Below are 15,279 nucleotides of genomic sequence, written 5' to 3' on the forward strand. Positions count from 1 at the left end.
AGGCCTATAATAATTTGGTCAGAGGGACATAAAGGACAATTTTTACTCCTAGCCCTCCTAGGTTGACTAGTTCCAGGGGGCTATGAGCATCTCTCAAAATGTCCTATAATGGTGGTGGGTCACCTGTCCTCTTGATCAAGGAGGCTGAGGAGACCCCACCAGATGGACTTTAACCAGTGTCCAGTCTATAAAGAGGAGGGTCAAAAAATTACTTTTAACCAAAGTTACTTTCACAAAACTCTTTATTTTATCCACAAAATGAACTATTATAAATATATATAGAATTATGTAGGGATAAATAGAATATATGCAAAATATAATTTTATATTATATATTATTGAAATTATTTCCCTCTTCCTACTATTTGTTTAAGTACAAACTTTGTTTCACTTAAATTCAATGCATGTATGGCATAGGAGTGGTACTTAGAGTCCTCATTGATATAATCAAAACACTATGACTCTATCACTGAGCACTGGGTCAGTGGGGCCTACAGCCGAGTGTTCAGTGAACTAACTTGAATTAAGGTGGCGTTTTAAGAGGCTTGAGTTGCTGAATTCAAGATGCTTCATTCCTATAACATTCCTAAAATACTGTTGCTCTGCAGAACTCTTTGAAAGAGCTGGCTAGCCATAAAGTTAACCATCTGGTCTTCACTGAGGGCTGTGGTGCTGGTCTTCTCTGCTTCTAATTCAGATCAATTCCTCTAGGAAATGAAAGGAGTAGCTTTATGGAAATAATGTTCCAATATGAAAGTTGTGGAGTGGAGCCTGAGTTTTTGACTGGAGGGAAGGATTTCTCACATTTACAAAGAGTGACCACACAAATACAGATTTTTGTCAGAAACATCTTTGGGTTTATGTTATTATTTAAATAAAGGTTACTGTGAAAGCCTGAGTTCCTCAGCATTAAGTTAGGCAGGAATAGCTCTGGAAAAAAATCAAAATAAAAATCAACTGTTGCCCAAGAAGCACATAAAAACCTTTGGGAGTGACTTGTCTGTCCTGTCGGTGACCAGCATGGCATATCTGATGAGCCACTAGGGGAAGCTAGTCATAGAATGTACTTGGCTTTTGATCCCAGCCTGTCTCCCACTTGCTTTCACTCCTCCATGGGTTGTCATTTCCACACCCTCCTGACACCTGAAGCGAAGCAGTTCTTTTGGTAAGGTCCTCTGTTCTCAGTGTTGACAGCTCTACTTTGTGTAGAGATAGGCTAGCTCCTTTAAAAACAATCACCTATGAGCAGAATTCCAACAGCCAGTCCTGGATAGCCTAAGAGCACTAAGTAAGGCTAAAGATACTTTACCATCACGGCACAATTCTGCTACTTTCATAAATTCTTCTTCTTTTTTTTTGACTGAAGTCAATTTGCTCAGATAAACCATGAATTTGGATTTCTGTGGTTGGTGAATTGATGGACAATGTTCCTGGACAATCTCTCTTTTTTAAAGGCTTATTTTTATTATGTGTATTTGTGTGTGTGTGTGTGTGTGTGTGTGTGTGTATACTGAAGTCAATTTGCTCAGATAAACCATGAGTTTGGATTTCTGTGGTTGGTGAATTGATGGACAATGTTCCTGGACAGTCTCTCTTTTTTAAAGGCTTATTTTTATTATGTGTATTTGTGTGTGTGTGTTTATGTTTGTGTGTGTGTGTATGCTATGTGCATATGTGTACCTGAAGAGGCTAAAAGAAAGTATAGGATTTCTTGAAGCTGGAGTTACATACAGTTGAGAACCACCTGCTGTGGGTCCTGGGAACCAAACTCAGGTCCTCTAGAAGAGAAACAAGTTCTCTTAATTATTAAGCCAGCTCCCCCAGCCTCTCTAGCCAGTCTTTTTTTTTTTTTTAAATATGTGCATATGTATATATGTACCCTGGAGCTGGAGTTACATACAGGTAGTTGTGAGACACAAGACAGAGGTGCTGGAAACTGAACTTGTAAGACCAATATGCATTCTTAAATGCTGAGCCATCTCTCCAGCCCCTGGCCAGTCTTAAAGTAGCAGTCATTCTTGAAGTGAGACCAGTCTATCCTGACAGCAGTAGGTCTTGTTAGAAATGGCATGTGGTGGTCCTAAAACCATAAACATTTTTCTTTTTCATTAGTTTTATTTTATGTGTATGAGTTTATTGCCTGCATGTGTGTAAGTGCCTCCATGTCATGCAACACCCTTGGAGTTCAGAAGAAGGTGTTGGATCCCCTGGAACTGGAGTTATAGACGGTTGTTATCTGCCATGTGGGTGCTGGGAATCGAACCTGAGTCTTCTGCAAGAGCAGTCAGTGTTCTTAACCACTGAGCCATCTCTTCAGCTCCACCATAAACATTTTTCACGAGGTCATTATTTAATCTCAGAAACTTTGTAAATAAAATGTGGCTTCAGTTTTCTACAAAAGAGTGATCCTGCAATGACTTTGATAAGCCTGAAGATACTAAGTTGGATTGTGTTTACCTCAGAGCAGATAGAACTATTGGATCAACCTGAATACGGTGCAATATCTTTCTAGGCTGGGTTATCTGTGGTCCCACCAAATTGGACAGGAAGAAACATGGACATGAATGAAACATTTGAGTGTCCTTTCTGTGCCAGATCTACTTCAAGGTCCTTGACAGGTTAGTTCACTAAAATTGTTGACATGTATGTTCCCATACCTTTGAAGATCAGGAAACTGAGGCTATATACCTAATAGGTGACAGAGTCAGAATGCATTTCTGGGACCATCTGATTCCACATTACCGTGCTAGCTTATTGCATTACCGTATCAGTCTATCACATGGGGAATGCTATAAGAACATTTATAATAACTTTGATAATCTAATACAAAGCTAAGATATGAAAAATGCATTCCTTTCCCCTGTGTTCTTAACCACTGAGCCATCTCTTCAGCTCCACCATAAACATTTTTCACGAGGTCATTATTTAATCTCAGAAACTTTGTAAATAAAATGTGGCTTCAGTTTTCTACAAAAGAGTGATCCTGCAATGACTTTGATAAGCCTGAAGATACTAAGTTGGATTGTGTTTACCTCAGAGCAGATAGAACTATTGGATCAACCTGAATACGGTGCAATATCTTTCTAGGCTGGGTTATCTGTGGTCCCACCAAATTGGACAGGAAGAAACATGGACATGAATGAAACATTTGAGTGTCCTTTCTGTGCCAGATCTACTTCAAGGTCCTTGACAGGTTAGTTCACTAAAATTGTTGACATGTATGTTCCCATACCTTTGAAGATCAGGAAACTGAGGCTATATACCTAATAGGTGACAGAGTCAGAATGCATTTCTGGGACCATCTGATTCCACATTACCGTGCTAGCTTATTGCATTACCGTATCAGTCTATCACATGGGGAATGCTATAAGAACATTTATAATAACTTTGATAATCTAATACAAAGCTAAGATATGAAAAATGCATTCCTTTCCCCTGTGTTAATAGGTACATTGATGCTTATTCCTTGCTCATCAACATTGTTACTGTTTTGAATTGAGTTTTTGTTGTTGTGGTGGTAAAGTACATCTAACATAAAATTTACCATTGCAACTACATAAAATGTACACTTCAGTAGCATCAAGTACATTTACACCATTCATTCTCCACAGCTTGTGTCCCCTTCACAAACTAAAATTCCATACTCATTAGATACTAACTCCTCAACTTTCTTCTCCCCTTCTGAATCTTTTGTGTCAAGTTTGACAATCATGAAGCATTAGGCATGTGACAGAGTTCAGACCAGAACTTCTCTTTCCCTCCAGAATTTCCAGAATAGGTGGTAGTTAAAGACCCCCTGCTCAATTGTGGGACAGAGCACAAACTCTGCAAATGGTAAGCAGTATTTCTAGGAAGCTGTGTTCCAGAATGAGGCATAGAACTGGAGCCCATTGGAGTTTTCTGTGACTTTATGGCTCCCCCAGATTTAGACTTTTGGGCCCACTCAGTTCACTGACACAGCAGCCTTGGAGAAGTTCAAGTTGATCTCATCATCCTAACTGCCAAAAGTGAGGAGGAGGGGGAGAGGGATGAGGAGGGAGAGGGGGAAGGGGAGGGAAGGAGGAAGGAGACGGGGAGGAGAAGAGGGAGAGGGAGAAGTTCAAGTTGATCTCATCCTCCTAACTGCCAAAAGTGAGGGGGGAAGAGGGGAGGGGGAGAGGAGGGAGAGGAGGAAGAGGAGGGAGAGGAAGGGGAGGAGGAGAACTATTTTATTTAAAAAAAGACACATGATATGAGAAGGAAGTCCCAGGCTGTCTGATGAGCAAGCAGGCCCTAGAGCCACTGACTGCAGCCTTGTGACTGAGACACATCTCTCTATCTTTTAGTAAGGCCTGGCATAGGGAATGCCAGGTGTCCTCTCCCTGGCGTGGGAAAGACAGCAGGTGTCCCTACTCTGTATTCCCCTCTTACATGACAGGGAACAGCAAATCCTGTCCTCTTTGGAAACATGAAGAAGGATAATAAATAGTCTTGAGCATTTGAGTTATGCTGAAGGCATGTCTGAAAACCAGAAATAAGCAAGAGGCTGTGAACCAAGATGAGGTCACAGAGACACTCTCACTATCCCAGCAAGCCTCAAGCTCATAGGATTTCAGGATCTTGTGTCTACTTAGAAGCAGGTGGCATCATGTTCTGTCAGCACAAGAATTTCTCTTAGTTTGTGTTTTGTGTGAGTGTACATTCCGCTTGTTTGAAACACTTCCTGTATTCTGCAGTGAAATATAATACTTTATTGGAAAGTATTGCCCCATTACAACATAATAACCCTAACCCAGTCTTTTCCTCTTTAATTTCAACAATCTTTAAGTAGATGCAACATAGCAAGCCCGGATGTTGCAGCTATACCGTGTCACAATAGCCATGGGGTTTTTATAACTGTATTTATTTCTGTAGCGGTATGATTTGCTGTGATAACTATGAGTTCACATTATTCTCCTTGCCAGTTTGATACTTGAGCTTGTTTTTATCCTTCGTGAATTGCAGTTGCTAACACTGGACTAGTGCTTACCATGTCCAAGGCTCTGCTCCATCCTTATCTCATTAATCTTCTCCACAGTCCATCATTAGCCTCATTTAAAAGATGGAGAAACTGAGAGAAGTGAAACTTTTGGATTTTATTAGATTTTTTTCTCACTAGCAAAGGTGGTTTTTAATAGGGTTTAGTTTTAGACCAATTAAAGGTTCATACAACAATTGAGTGAAAGGTACGTGGATTCTCCATGTACCTGCTGCCCCCACTCATGTATGCCCTCCCCATTACCAACACTTCTCACCAGACTGAAACATTTGTTAGAAATTATGAACTTGGCCGGGTGTGGTGGCACAAAGAGGAGTTTCTTTGCCCTCAGTCCTCCCCTACTCATCCTTCCTTTCTAAACCCTTGGCCACTGATTTCTTACTACCTTTATATGAAAAGTTTTGCATTTTCCAGAATGTCATATACTTCAAGTTGCACAGAATATAGATTGTCATATTGATTCTTAACTAGTAGTGCCCATTTAAGGCTTCTCTCTGCATATTTTTTAAGACTGATTTATCATTTTATTTGTGTGTGTGTGTGTGGGTACCCATGGAAGTCAGAAGAGGGCGTTGGATTCTCCTGGAGCTGTAGTTACAGGCATTTGTGAGCCACCTGATGTGGGTACTGGGAATCAAACTCTAGTCACTGATAGGGCAGTAATTGCTCTTTATACTGAGCCATTTTTTCAGCTTATTTTCTATGTATTTTTATGGTTTGATCACCCATTTCCTTTTACAACTACATAATATTTCCAGATAACAGGAATCAGTTCATTTATCTATTCAACTGTTGGAAGATATTTTGGTTTCTCACAAGCTTTGGCAATTACAAACAAGGCTGGCGTAAGCATCTAGGTTTGAGTTTTTGTGTGTAAATAGGGTTTTATCTCCTCTGTGTAAATACCAAGGAGCACAGTGCTGGGGTGAATGGTAAGAACATTCTTTAGCTTTGTAAGAACTGCAGAACCATCTTGGCTATACCATTTTGCATTGCTTCCAGCAATGGATGAAAGTTCCTGAGTAGCAGTAGTAGAATCCTTGCGACTCCTCAGGGATGGGAGCAATGCTCTTGACTCACAAGACTGATCCTAACATCAAAGGGAAACTAGCCCAATGTTCTGTGTTGGGGGGTAAGGAAATGCAGGTCTGGAGTATGTAGGATCCCTCAGGGCATGTCTCAGTATCACTATACCATGTGATTAAAGTATTAGAAAACTGTAGAAACCCAGTCCAGGGAGTATTGCTAATGATCTAGAGCCTTCAGGAATGAAGATAGGATCACCACACAAGGAAAGAACCATGAATAACTGGGGTGAATGCTGAAGACAAGGGGGAGTAGACAATGTAATGCACAGAGAACGAAGATAATTATAAATAGCAGCCATGATCAGTGATCGAAACAAGGACTGGAATACAAGGCTCCAATTTTCATAATTATTCCTTTGTAACGGACATGTTTCTATGAATGATTTCACAATTTGTTTTCTTCCCTCTCTTATTCTCTTATGTCACATAAACTGTATTGATTTTGTGTCATATTTAGGTGCTGTCAGCTTTATATCATAGTATTTGAGTTATGAGATGTCAAAGAGAAAAATAAGCATCAGTGGAGGACTTGACCTCTTCTTTGGGGAAGAGGTTGGTGTGTTTTCTATTGTGGACAAAATGAACACATCATATTAGGCAGAAAATGACCTTGGTATTGCCTTTATTTGGAGATGGTGTATGGATTAAGGAGATGCCTATGAGTACCAAATTAACTGGGGTGTACTTAGGATGGTTAATATTATGCGTTAACTCTAATGAGTCAAGATGAAAAAATTGTGGGCTGGAGAAATGGCTCAGCAGTTATGAGCACTGGCTACTCTTACAGAGGACCCAGGTTCAGTCAGTCCCGAGCACCCACATGGTGGCTAACAACCATCCATAACTCCAGTGACAGGGATTCTGACACCTTCTTCTGACCTGCAGGCATTGCACAACACAGATGCATCTACTTACATGTAGGCAATACACTAATACACATAAAATAAAAATAATAAAATTTTTTTTGGTCTTTTTGAGACAAGGTCTCCCTATAGCCCCAGCTGTCCTGGAACTCACTATGTAGACCAGGCTGGCCTTGAACTCATGGAGATCCGCCTGCCTCTGCCTCCTGAGTGCTGGGATTAAAGGCGTGTGCCACCACCTCCGGCTAATAAAATATTTTTTAAAAGATGAAAAAATGCATCTGTGTATGCCTATGAGGATTTTTCTATCCTATATGAGAAGAGAGCCATGGACAGTAAAGTGGGTCGTCCTCCCCAAGGTGACTGTGCATCATCCAATATCCGAGGGAATAATAAAACAAAGTAGAAGAAGGGGGAATTTTTGAATTTGCCTCACTGTTGGAGCAAGGATGAGTCACATCATCTTCTCCTGCCCTCAGAATTGGACTTAACATCATTGACTCACCTTGTTTTGGGGCCTTTGGACTTGAAGTAAATTATGCCGCTGGCTTTCCTGGATCTTCAGCTTGAGACCATAGATTGTAGGACTTCTCAGCCTCTGTAACCATGTGAACAGATTCCCTATAATAAATCTCTTTTTGTATCTGTTGGTTCCATTTCTCTGGAAACTACTAATATATCCCTGGATTTGAAGTCCAATACTTTGACCAAACTAATACGTGTGTATCTCACTGATACTTTATATTTTAAAAAATTTTTATATTTTATTTATTATTTTTATGTGTATGACTGTATTGCCTGCATGTATATGAGTTCACTTATGTTGTGCAATGGCACGGAGGTCAGAAGAGGACGTTGTTGTATTCCTCTGGAACTGGAGTTAAGGACAGTTCGTAGCTGCCATGTGGGTGCTGGGACGCAAACCTGGGTTCTCTGCAAGAGCAGTCAGTGCTCTTAACTGCTGAGCCATCTCTCCAGCCCCCTCGCTGATACTTAATTTCCATTCCCTGATCACAAATGATGTAGGGTATATTTTCATACATTTATTTGGTATCTGTGTATCTTCTTTGGTGAAATGTCTATTTTTTCTCTTATCTTTCTTATCATTGAGATTTAAGAGTATTTTGTTTATTTTAGATAACAGTCCTATCAGATGTATCTTCTAAAACTATTTTCTCCCAGGCTCGGATCTCAGCAGACCACCAGAGAGTGCCGAGTTCTGGCCTCCCTCTAGCCTCCATCTATCAGCGGGTCTGAGAACCCAGTTCCTCAGGATCCTGCCTCCACATGGTGCCATCGAAATACCTGAAAGCAAATCCTAAATCCATCACTCTAGAGCCCAGCCTTGGAAGACAAAAGAAAAGTGAGGCAGAACCCAATAGAGGGATGCTTTTGGAAGCCCTTGTCAAGAAACTCCAATGGACTCTTATGAACATTTGAAAATTGCCCTGTTCTGATGCTTTTCTAGTTCCCTGTCTAGAACTTGTAATGCTAATTATTCTTGCCTTTACTTCTCCTTCACGTCTCCTATTCATGATTCAAGGACTTTCTTTTCCCTTTAGAGATAAGAGTTATGCAATTTGGGAGTCTTTCAGATAGACCCACTGAAGGGATACTCTAATTGCCTCACTCTGCATCTCTGTTCAGCATGGAAGAAGCTAGTGTGGTCTGTGACCCTATTCCCTATTGACAATTTGGGTAACCCCTTTGGAGGATGGCATGATAAGAACAGGAGGTAGGAATTGGCTAGGCAGTTAGGGTAAAAAGACCCCAAAGAAAAGTAGCCAGTTTCTTGGCTAAAAGTCAAAATGTCCTTGGGACTGTCAGCAACATACTCTATTCCAAAGGCCAAAACTGAAAATGTCAGAAGTATTTGGGAGCTTGTATCTAATCCTTAAAAGATTTTAAGGTTACCTCTTCAGAGGGGGGGAATGTTAGAGTACCCAAAAGCCCCATTAAAATAAATAAATGAAAGAAAAGAAAAGAAAAGAAAAAGAAAAAAAATGATGGGGAGATATGGGAGGTGTTGGAGGGTAGGGAGTGGGTGTGGATTTGATCAAAACACCTTATATGCATGTATGAAAGTCTCAATAAAGTTTTTGTAAAAGTTAAAAAAAGAAAAACCTATTTTCTCCCAATCTGTGACTTGTCTTCTTGTTTTCTTGGAAATGTCTTTCAAAGAACAGGGATTTATATTTGTTTGTTTGAAGAAAGTCCAGCTAGGCCTTAGCCTCTTCTGGAAACATGATAGAGACTTCAGGAAATTGGAGTTTAAGGACTTTTGTGATCTCTGGGTTCCCTCAAAGGAAAGGGGGGGATGTCACTGGAATCATCTTCCTCTTCTATGTTATCATCCTTCCCTTCTCCATTACCCTCAGTGCCAAACAGAATTACTAGCTCTTCCCCTTCTCCAATGTCTTACATCACTTCCCAGGAGATCCAGTGAATTCTTCACTGGTTTTCCAGTTGGTCAGGACAGGACCTGGTAGCTAAGGCGCTGCCAGGAAAAGTACAGCCACTGCTGGATGGTCTAGAGCAGCTTAGTATATCTGGGGCAGACCAACCACCTTGTATATTTGAGGGCTAACTACATCTCTGGGATCAATGGTTTCAAGGTTGGGCTGAGCAGGACTGCAATGCATTTTATCAGGCAGCTGGAGGTCAGTGAGACAGAGTTTGTGGCACAGTTTTACTGAGCAATGGTTGTTTTGGCTGGTAAAGACTAATAGGCATTCAGATGAAGAAGATAATGACATCTGATAGAGCACAGCCAGGACTGCAGTGAGGACTCATGCAAATGTGCCATTTAAAGATTTGCCTGAACTTGCTGATGAGCACAGGCATTGTTTTTATCGTTAGTGGTATGTCACCTAGACTTCTAGTATAAATGTGGTTCATTTAAACTAATTCAATCATGCCAGTCACATACTTTATTTCTAAACCTCAAGAGTTTAATAACCACTTTTGCAACTATAACTAAAAATAGCCTATGTCTTAGAACTCAAGTATACTGCTGGCCCAGGTTTACTAGACTTACTAGACTCTAGCAAAATTATGTGATGTCCCAACTACTGGGTTTCCCCATGAAGAGTTAGTAAAATTAAGAAAAATCAAGAGAGGGAGATAGTTACCCCGTCCTTTGCACTATTTGACTCCAAAGAGCAATGAAATTAGATAAGTAAAAGTATCAAGTAGCAACAAGCTTTTTCTAAAGTGTATTTGATGCCCTTGGAGCTGGTAGCAAGGTGTTCCTATGCTCTACAATGTAATGGAAATAAGGGACACATCAAGAGCCAAATAGTTTAATTTTTGTATCAAAATAAAGAATAGATCTTCACCATAAAAAGGGAAGTCCAGCTAATCAATTCCTTTTTTTATGTGTTGTTGGTTTTGCATCTAAAATCACTGACAAACCCAAGGACATCTAGGTTTTTTCCTATGCTGTCTTACTGGAGTTTTAGGCTTTTGTGTGCTTTATTTATGTCTGTGATTTTGAGTTACTTTTTGTGAAGAGTGCAAGGCTTGTATCTACATGCTGGTTTTTGTTTGTTTTGTGTGTGTACTTGGATGTCCAGTTTGTACTATTACCATTTGTTAAAAGACAGTCTTTGGGGGCTGGAGAGATGGCTCAGTGGTTAAGAGCACTGGTTGTTCTTGCAGAAGACCCAGGTTCAAATCCCAGCATCCACATGGCAGCTAACAACTATCCATAACTCCAGTCCCAGGGGATCCGACAACCTCTTCTGACCTCCGTGGGCATTGCATGACATGGGTGCACTTACCTACATGCAGGCAATACATGCATACACATAAAATAAAAATAATAAATAAAATTTTTTTAAAGTTTTTCTTCATTGTATCCTGTTGCTCTTTTATTCAAGACAACTTGATTATTTCTGGGCTTTTTATTCCTCTTCATTGATGATTCTGTCTATTATTTCACAAGTGTCATGATGACTTGATTACTCTGGATTTACCCAAGCTAAAATTACAGGCATGTGACACCATGAGTTGTTTTATTGTAAACAAAATTTTATTGAATTTAGCATAAAATGCTTTGTTGTTGCTGCTGTTGTTTTTGCAACTAGTGATATAATTATGTGATTTTCCTTTCTTTGACATGTTGATGTGATGGATGCATTAATTGATTTTTCTCTTTTGAGACAGGGTCTCCCTGTAACCCCAGCTGGCCTGGAACTTGCTATGTAGACCAAGCTGGCCTTGATCTCACAGAGATCTACTTCCTAAATGCTAGGATTAACACCCAGCCCACATTAAGTAATTTTTAAATGCTGAAACTGCCTTGCATAGCTCAGATATTGGTTACCATGTATAATTCTTTTTATATACTGTTGAATTTGATTTATTTTTTTACACCTATGTCCATGAGAGATATGGTCTGCAGTTTTGTTTTGATATTGGGGGTAATGTGGACCTCATGGAATCAATCTAGGAATCGATTCCTCTCTCTCTCTCTCTCTCTCTCTCTCTCTCTCTGAGGAATGGGGTAAGATAGTCTCACATAGCCCAGGCTGGCCTCATCTATGTAGTGGAGACTGGCTTTGAACTCCTGATCCTCCTCCTTCTGCGTCCAAAATGCTGGGATTACAGGCATGTGCTATTACACCTAGCAGAGATTAATCTCTTTGCTTCCATCTTTGAAAGACATGATAGTATAGTTTCTTCCTTAAATGTTCAATAGAATTCACTCAAAAACTAGGCATGATGCTTTCTGTTTTGAAAGGTGTATTGGTCAGACTTTTTCCGCTGCTGTGACAAATAATTGCGAAACAACTTGAAAGGAGGAATGATTTATTTTGGCTCATGGTTTTAGAGGTTTCAGTCTATGGTTGACTTTCTCCATTGCTCTGGACATGTGGTAAAGCACATCCTGGAGGTCAGTGGGGTAGAGCAAAGATGCTTACATTGTGGTGGCCAGTGAAGCAGTGAGACATGGGAAGGGCCAGGGACAAGATGCCCATCAAGGGCATACAGTGCACCAGTGACCTTCTTCCTCCAAAAGGCTCTACTTCCTAAGATAGCTAAGAACCAAGCTCTTTAAACATAAGACTGTAGAGAAAGTTATCACAGAAAGTTATGAATTGATCTCATTTTTTTCAATAGATAGAGACCTACTGACACTGCCTATTTCTAAGTAGCTCACACCTGAAATCCCAATACTCAAGAGGCTGAAGGAGGAAGATACAAGTTAACTTGATAAGTCCCTGGAACACAGCAAGACCTTGTTGCAAAAAAAGAAAAAGAAAAAAAATTGTGTTTCTTCCTCTTACGTGACTTTTAGCATCTTTAGTATCTTCCAAGAAATTGTCCCATTTCATCTGCTTTATCAAATTTGTTAGTAAAGAATTACACACACACACATATATATATATATACATATATGTATATGTATGAATTAGAGTCTCCCTACAAAACTTTGGTTAGTCTCAAACTCTAGATCCACCTGCTTCAGCCTCCTATGTGTTGGGATTATAGGATTGCATCACTCAGTCTGGCTGTCCTTGATTCTACTTTTTAAAATGTGTGTGACTGTGTCTTTGTGTAGGTGTGTATATGCATGTATATGCAGGTGTCTGTGGAGACCACAAGAAGGCATCAGATCTCCTGAACTGGAGCTACAGGTGGTTGTGAACTACACAATGTGGGTGCAAGGAACTAAACTCCAGTACTCTGCAAGAGCAGCAAGTGCTCTTAACCAGAGTCATCCTTCCAGCCCCCTTGTCTGTACTTTTAAATTGCCTGACTTCTATAATGATGTCCCTTCTTTTGTTTCTATTAATAATTTGTGTGCTTTCTCATTTCTTAGTTTTCCTGATTATAAGCTTAGTGATTTTATTCATCTTTTTAAAGAACTATTTTTTAAACCATTGTTTTCTATGCCATTGATTTCTGATTAAGTTGTATTATCTCCTTACTTCTCTTACTTTGGATTTCATTTGCTGCTTGTGTCTAGTTCCTAAAGTGGATGCTTCAAGCATTGGTTTTATATCTAACTGTCCTGGTGTCTACATTCAGTTCCATACAGTTCTCCAAGAACTGCTCGTGCAGCATCACACAGCTTCTGCTAAGTATATTTTCACGTATTTCAATATATTTTAAACAGGTCATTATTCATGTGGTAGTGTGGGGACAGGAAGCATTCTACAGTTTTATGACTAGGTCCTAGTCTTGTGGAGCTGTGTCTTTGGCCTGGCAACTTCCTTGTGCTTCTGAGCTCTCCCCGACAGGCTACTATGGGCTGGAGATGGGTATTTCCCTTCACCAGGCTAGTTAGGCTCTAATACAACCCCAGCTGGTTAGGCTCTGGTTACACGGTTATCCCGAGGCCTGCAGGTCTTGTTAAGATAAATACAGCACTCAGAGTATTTTGGAATATTTCTTTTCCCCTTCCTCTTCTGGAAGCAGAGGGGACTTTTTTCTGACAATGTGATGACCTTGTTGAACTGTAAGGGGGGATATGGTTTCCTCTAAGTTTTTCACTCTGATTTGTTTACACAGAACCTCCAGCAATTCATCAGTTCCAGTTCAGATTTCCATATCCTAGCACTGGCTTCTGTAGAGAGTTCAGCTTGGGACTTTCTCTTCAGTCCCTCCAATTTGGGGTATAGTGGGGAAGCGGTTTGCTCTATGACCTCACATGTCCTGTGGCTCTAAAAGGAGTTGTTTTTCATTTTGCTCAGTCTTTTTCTTATGACAAAATGGCAATTTCAAGATTTCTAGGTGTGAAACTGGATTTGTGTCATGTGGCTTTCTTTAGCTGAAATGAGTTGAGACAAGACAAAAGTAAAAACTCAACTTTTGAAGAATTCTTTTGAAATCTGAGAAGTCTGATTTTGGGCAGAATTTATTGCATTAATTGGCCTATTACATATATCTTCTCTCAATTTTTACAGACTGGTTTGATTTCCATTTAACCCAGAGGGTATGGATCTGAGTAGAATACAATGGAGTTAGGTCTCTGATGTAAGCAGCCCTGAGTGATCTGATTACATCTTAAGCAAGAGCTGGGAGGCCTTGGGTCACCTTTCTTTCATGTACATCCATTTCTTTCTTAATGTTGTGCAATCTGTGGAACGCTCTCTTCCTAGTCCTGGGTTTGTGTCTTCCCAGGTTGACTACCACAGTCCATTCTCTAGAGTTGCCCTTCACTGGGCTTTCTGGTTTGACACAATCGTTTTCAGGTCCCACATTTTCTTCTGTCTTCCTTTCTACTTAATTGATAGACTAGACAACCACAGATAATAATTTCCCTATTAGTTTATCACAACTGCTTAACTTGCACCTCAGTGGCTCTCTCTCTCTTTTCAACTCAGTGTGATTGTGAGCTCTTTCTCAAGTGGATCCTTGGAGAGCAGGAAAAGAGATTAGGGCCTTGGATGCTGTGAAGACATAATAGGGAAAGGGATTGGACCTTGGTGTCATCTAAGCCAGGAAGAGCATAAGGCCCAGAGATGCCTTGAGGAAATGATCAGAGTTCTGAGATTATTAGAGAGAGTTTGGCCCGTGGGAATCCACAGATGAGAGAGAGAACAGCCTAGCTGACTAGGGTAGCCAGATTTAGCCCAGAGGACCAGAGGACGGCCAGTTAAATTTGAATTTGGATCAAGGATGAATAATGCTTTTCATATGTCTTCCCTATGTAATAATCTGGAAGTCCTACAGCTGAGTCAGCTGTCCCTGAAAGGCCCTTCTGGTCTTTCTGGTGCTCAGAGCATAGTTGGTCAGTGAACAGGTGGGCTACTCTATCTTTGAGGCTAGGACAAAATTAACCTTTGTAGATAAGACCCAGGGAGCAGAGACTTGATGAGAATTTTCTAGCTGATACCTTGTCTGTCTACAGAGTTGGAGACTCCCCCTTCTTATGGGATGGCTGTTGCTGAAGACCCGGGTCCACCGAAAATAATGCTACAGGAAGGAAATGTAATGCCAGAAAGGGGGAAAATGGGCAGAGTAGTCCAAACAGGCAGCTGCTAGCAGAACCACTTTGGGGAGAGCTGGGCAACGTGAACAATAACAAAAAGGAATCATGGGCTGGCGAGATGGATTAGCAGGTAAAGGCACTTGCTGTGCAGGCCTGGTGACCTTCAAGTTCCTTCCCTGAAATTCATGTAAAGGTGAAAAGAGAGAAAGTTGAAACTACACACACACACACCATGCATGTATGCACATGCATAATAATAATCATTATTATTATAATTTTTTAGTGAAAAGAATTAGTGCAACAAAGATGCTCCAATTAGAGCAGCAAATTGTCATAACTGGAACTTAACATGATGACTTTTAATTGATGA

The 15,279-nt window shown here is 40.4% G+C and overlaps 1 pseudogene; it reads left to right on the forward strand.

The window, feature by feature from the left end:
• Positions 1-9,284: 9,284 nt before the first annotated feature.
• LOC103727140 lies at positions 9,285-9,693 on the forward strand (annotated as a pseudogene).
• The last annotated feature ends 5,586 nt before the right edge of the window (positions 9,694-15,279 follow it).

This window comes from Nannospalax galili, unplaced genomic scaffold, assembly GCF_000622305.1.
Source record: "Nannospalax galili isolate Female #2095 unplaced genomic scaffold, S.galili_v1.0 scaffold109, whole genome shotgun sequence".
In the NCBI taxonomy this organism is placed as follows: domain Eukaryota; kingdom Metazoa; phylum Chordata; class Mammalia; order Rodentia; family Spalacidae; genus Nannospalax; species Nannospalax galili.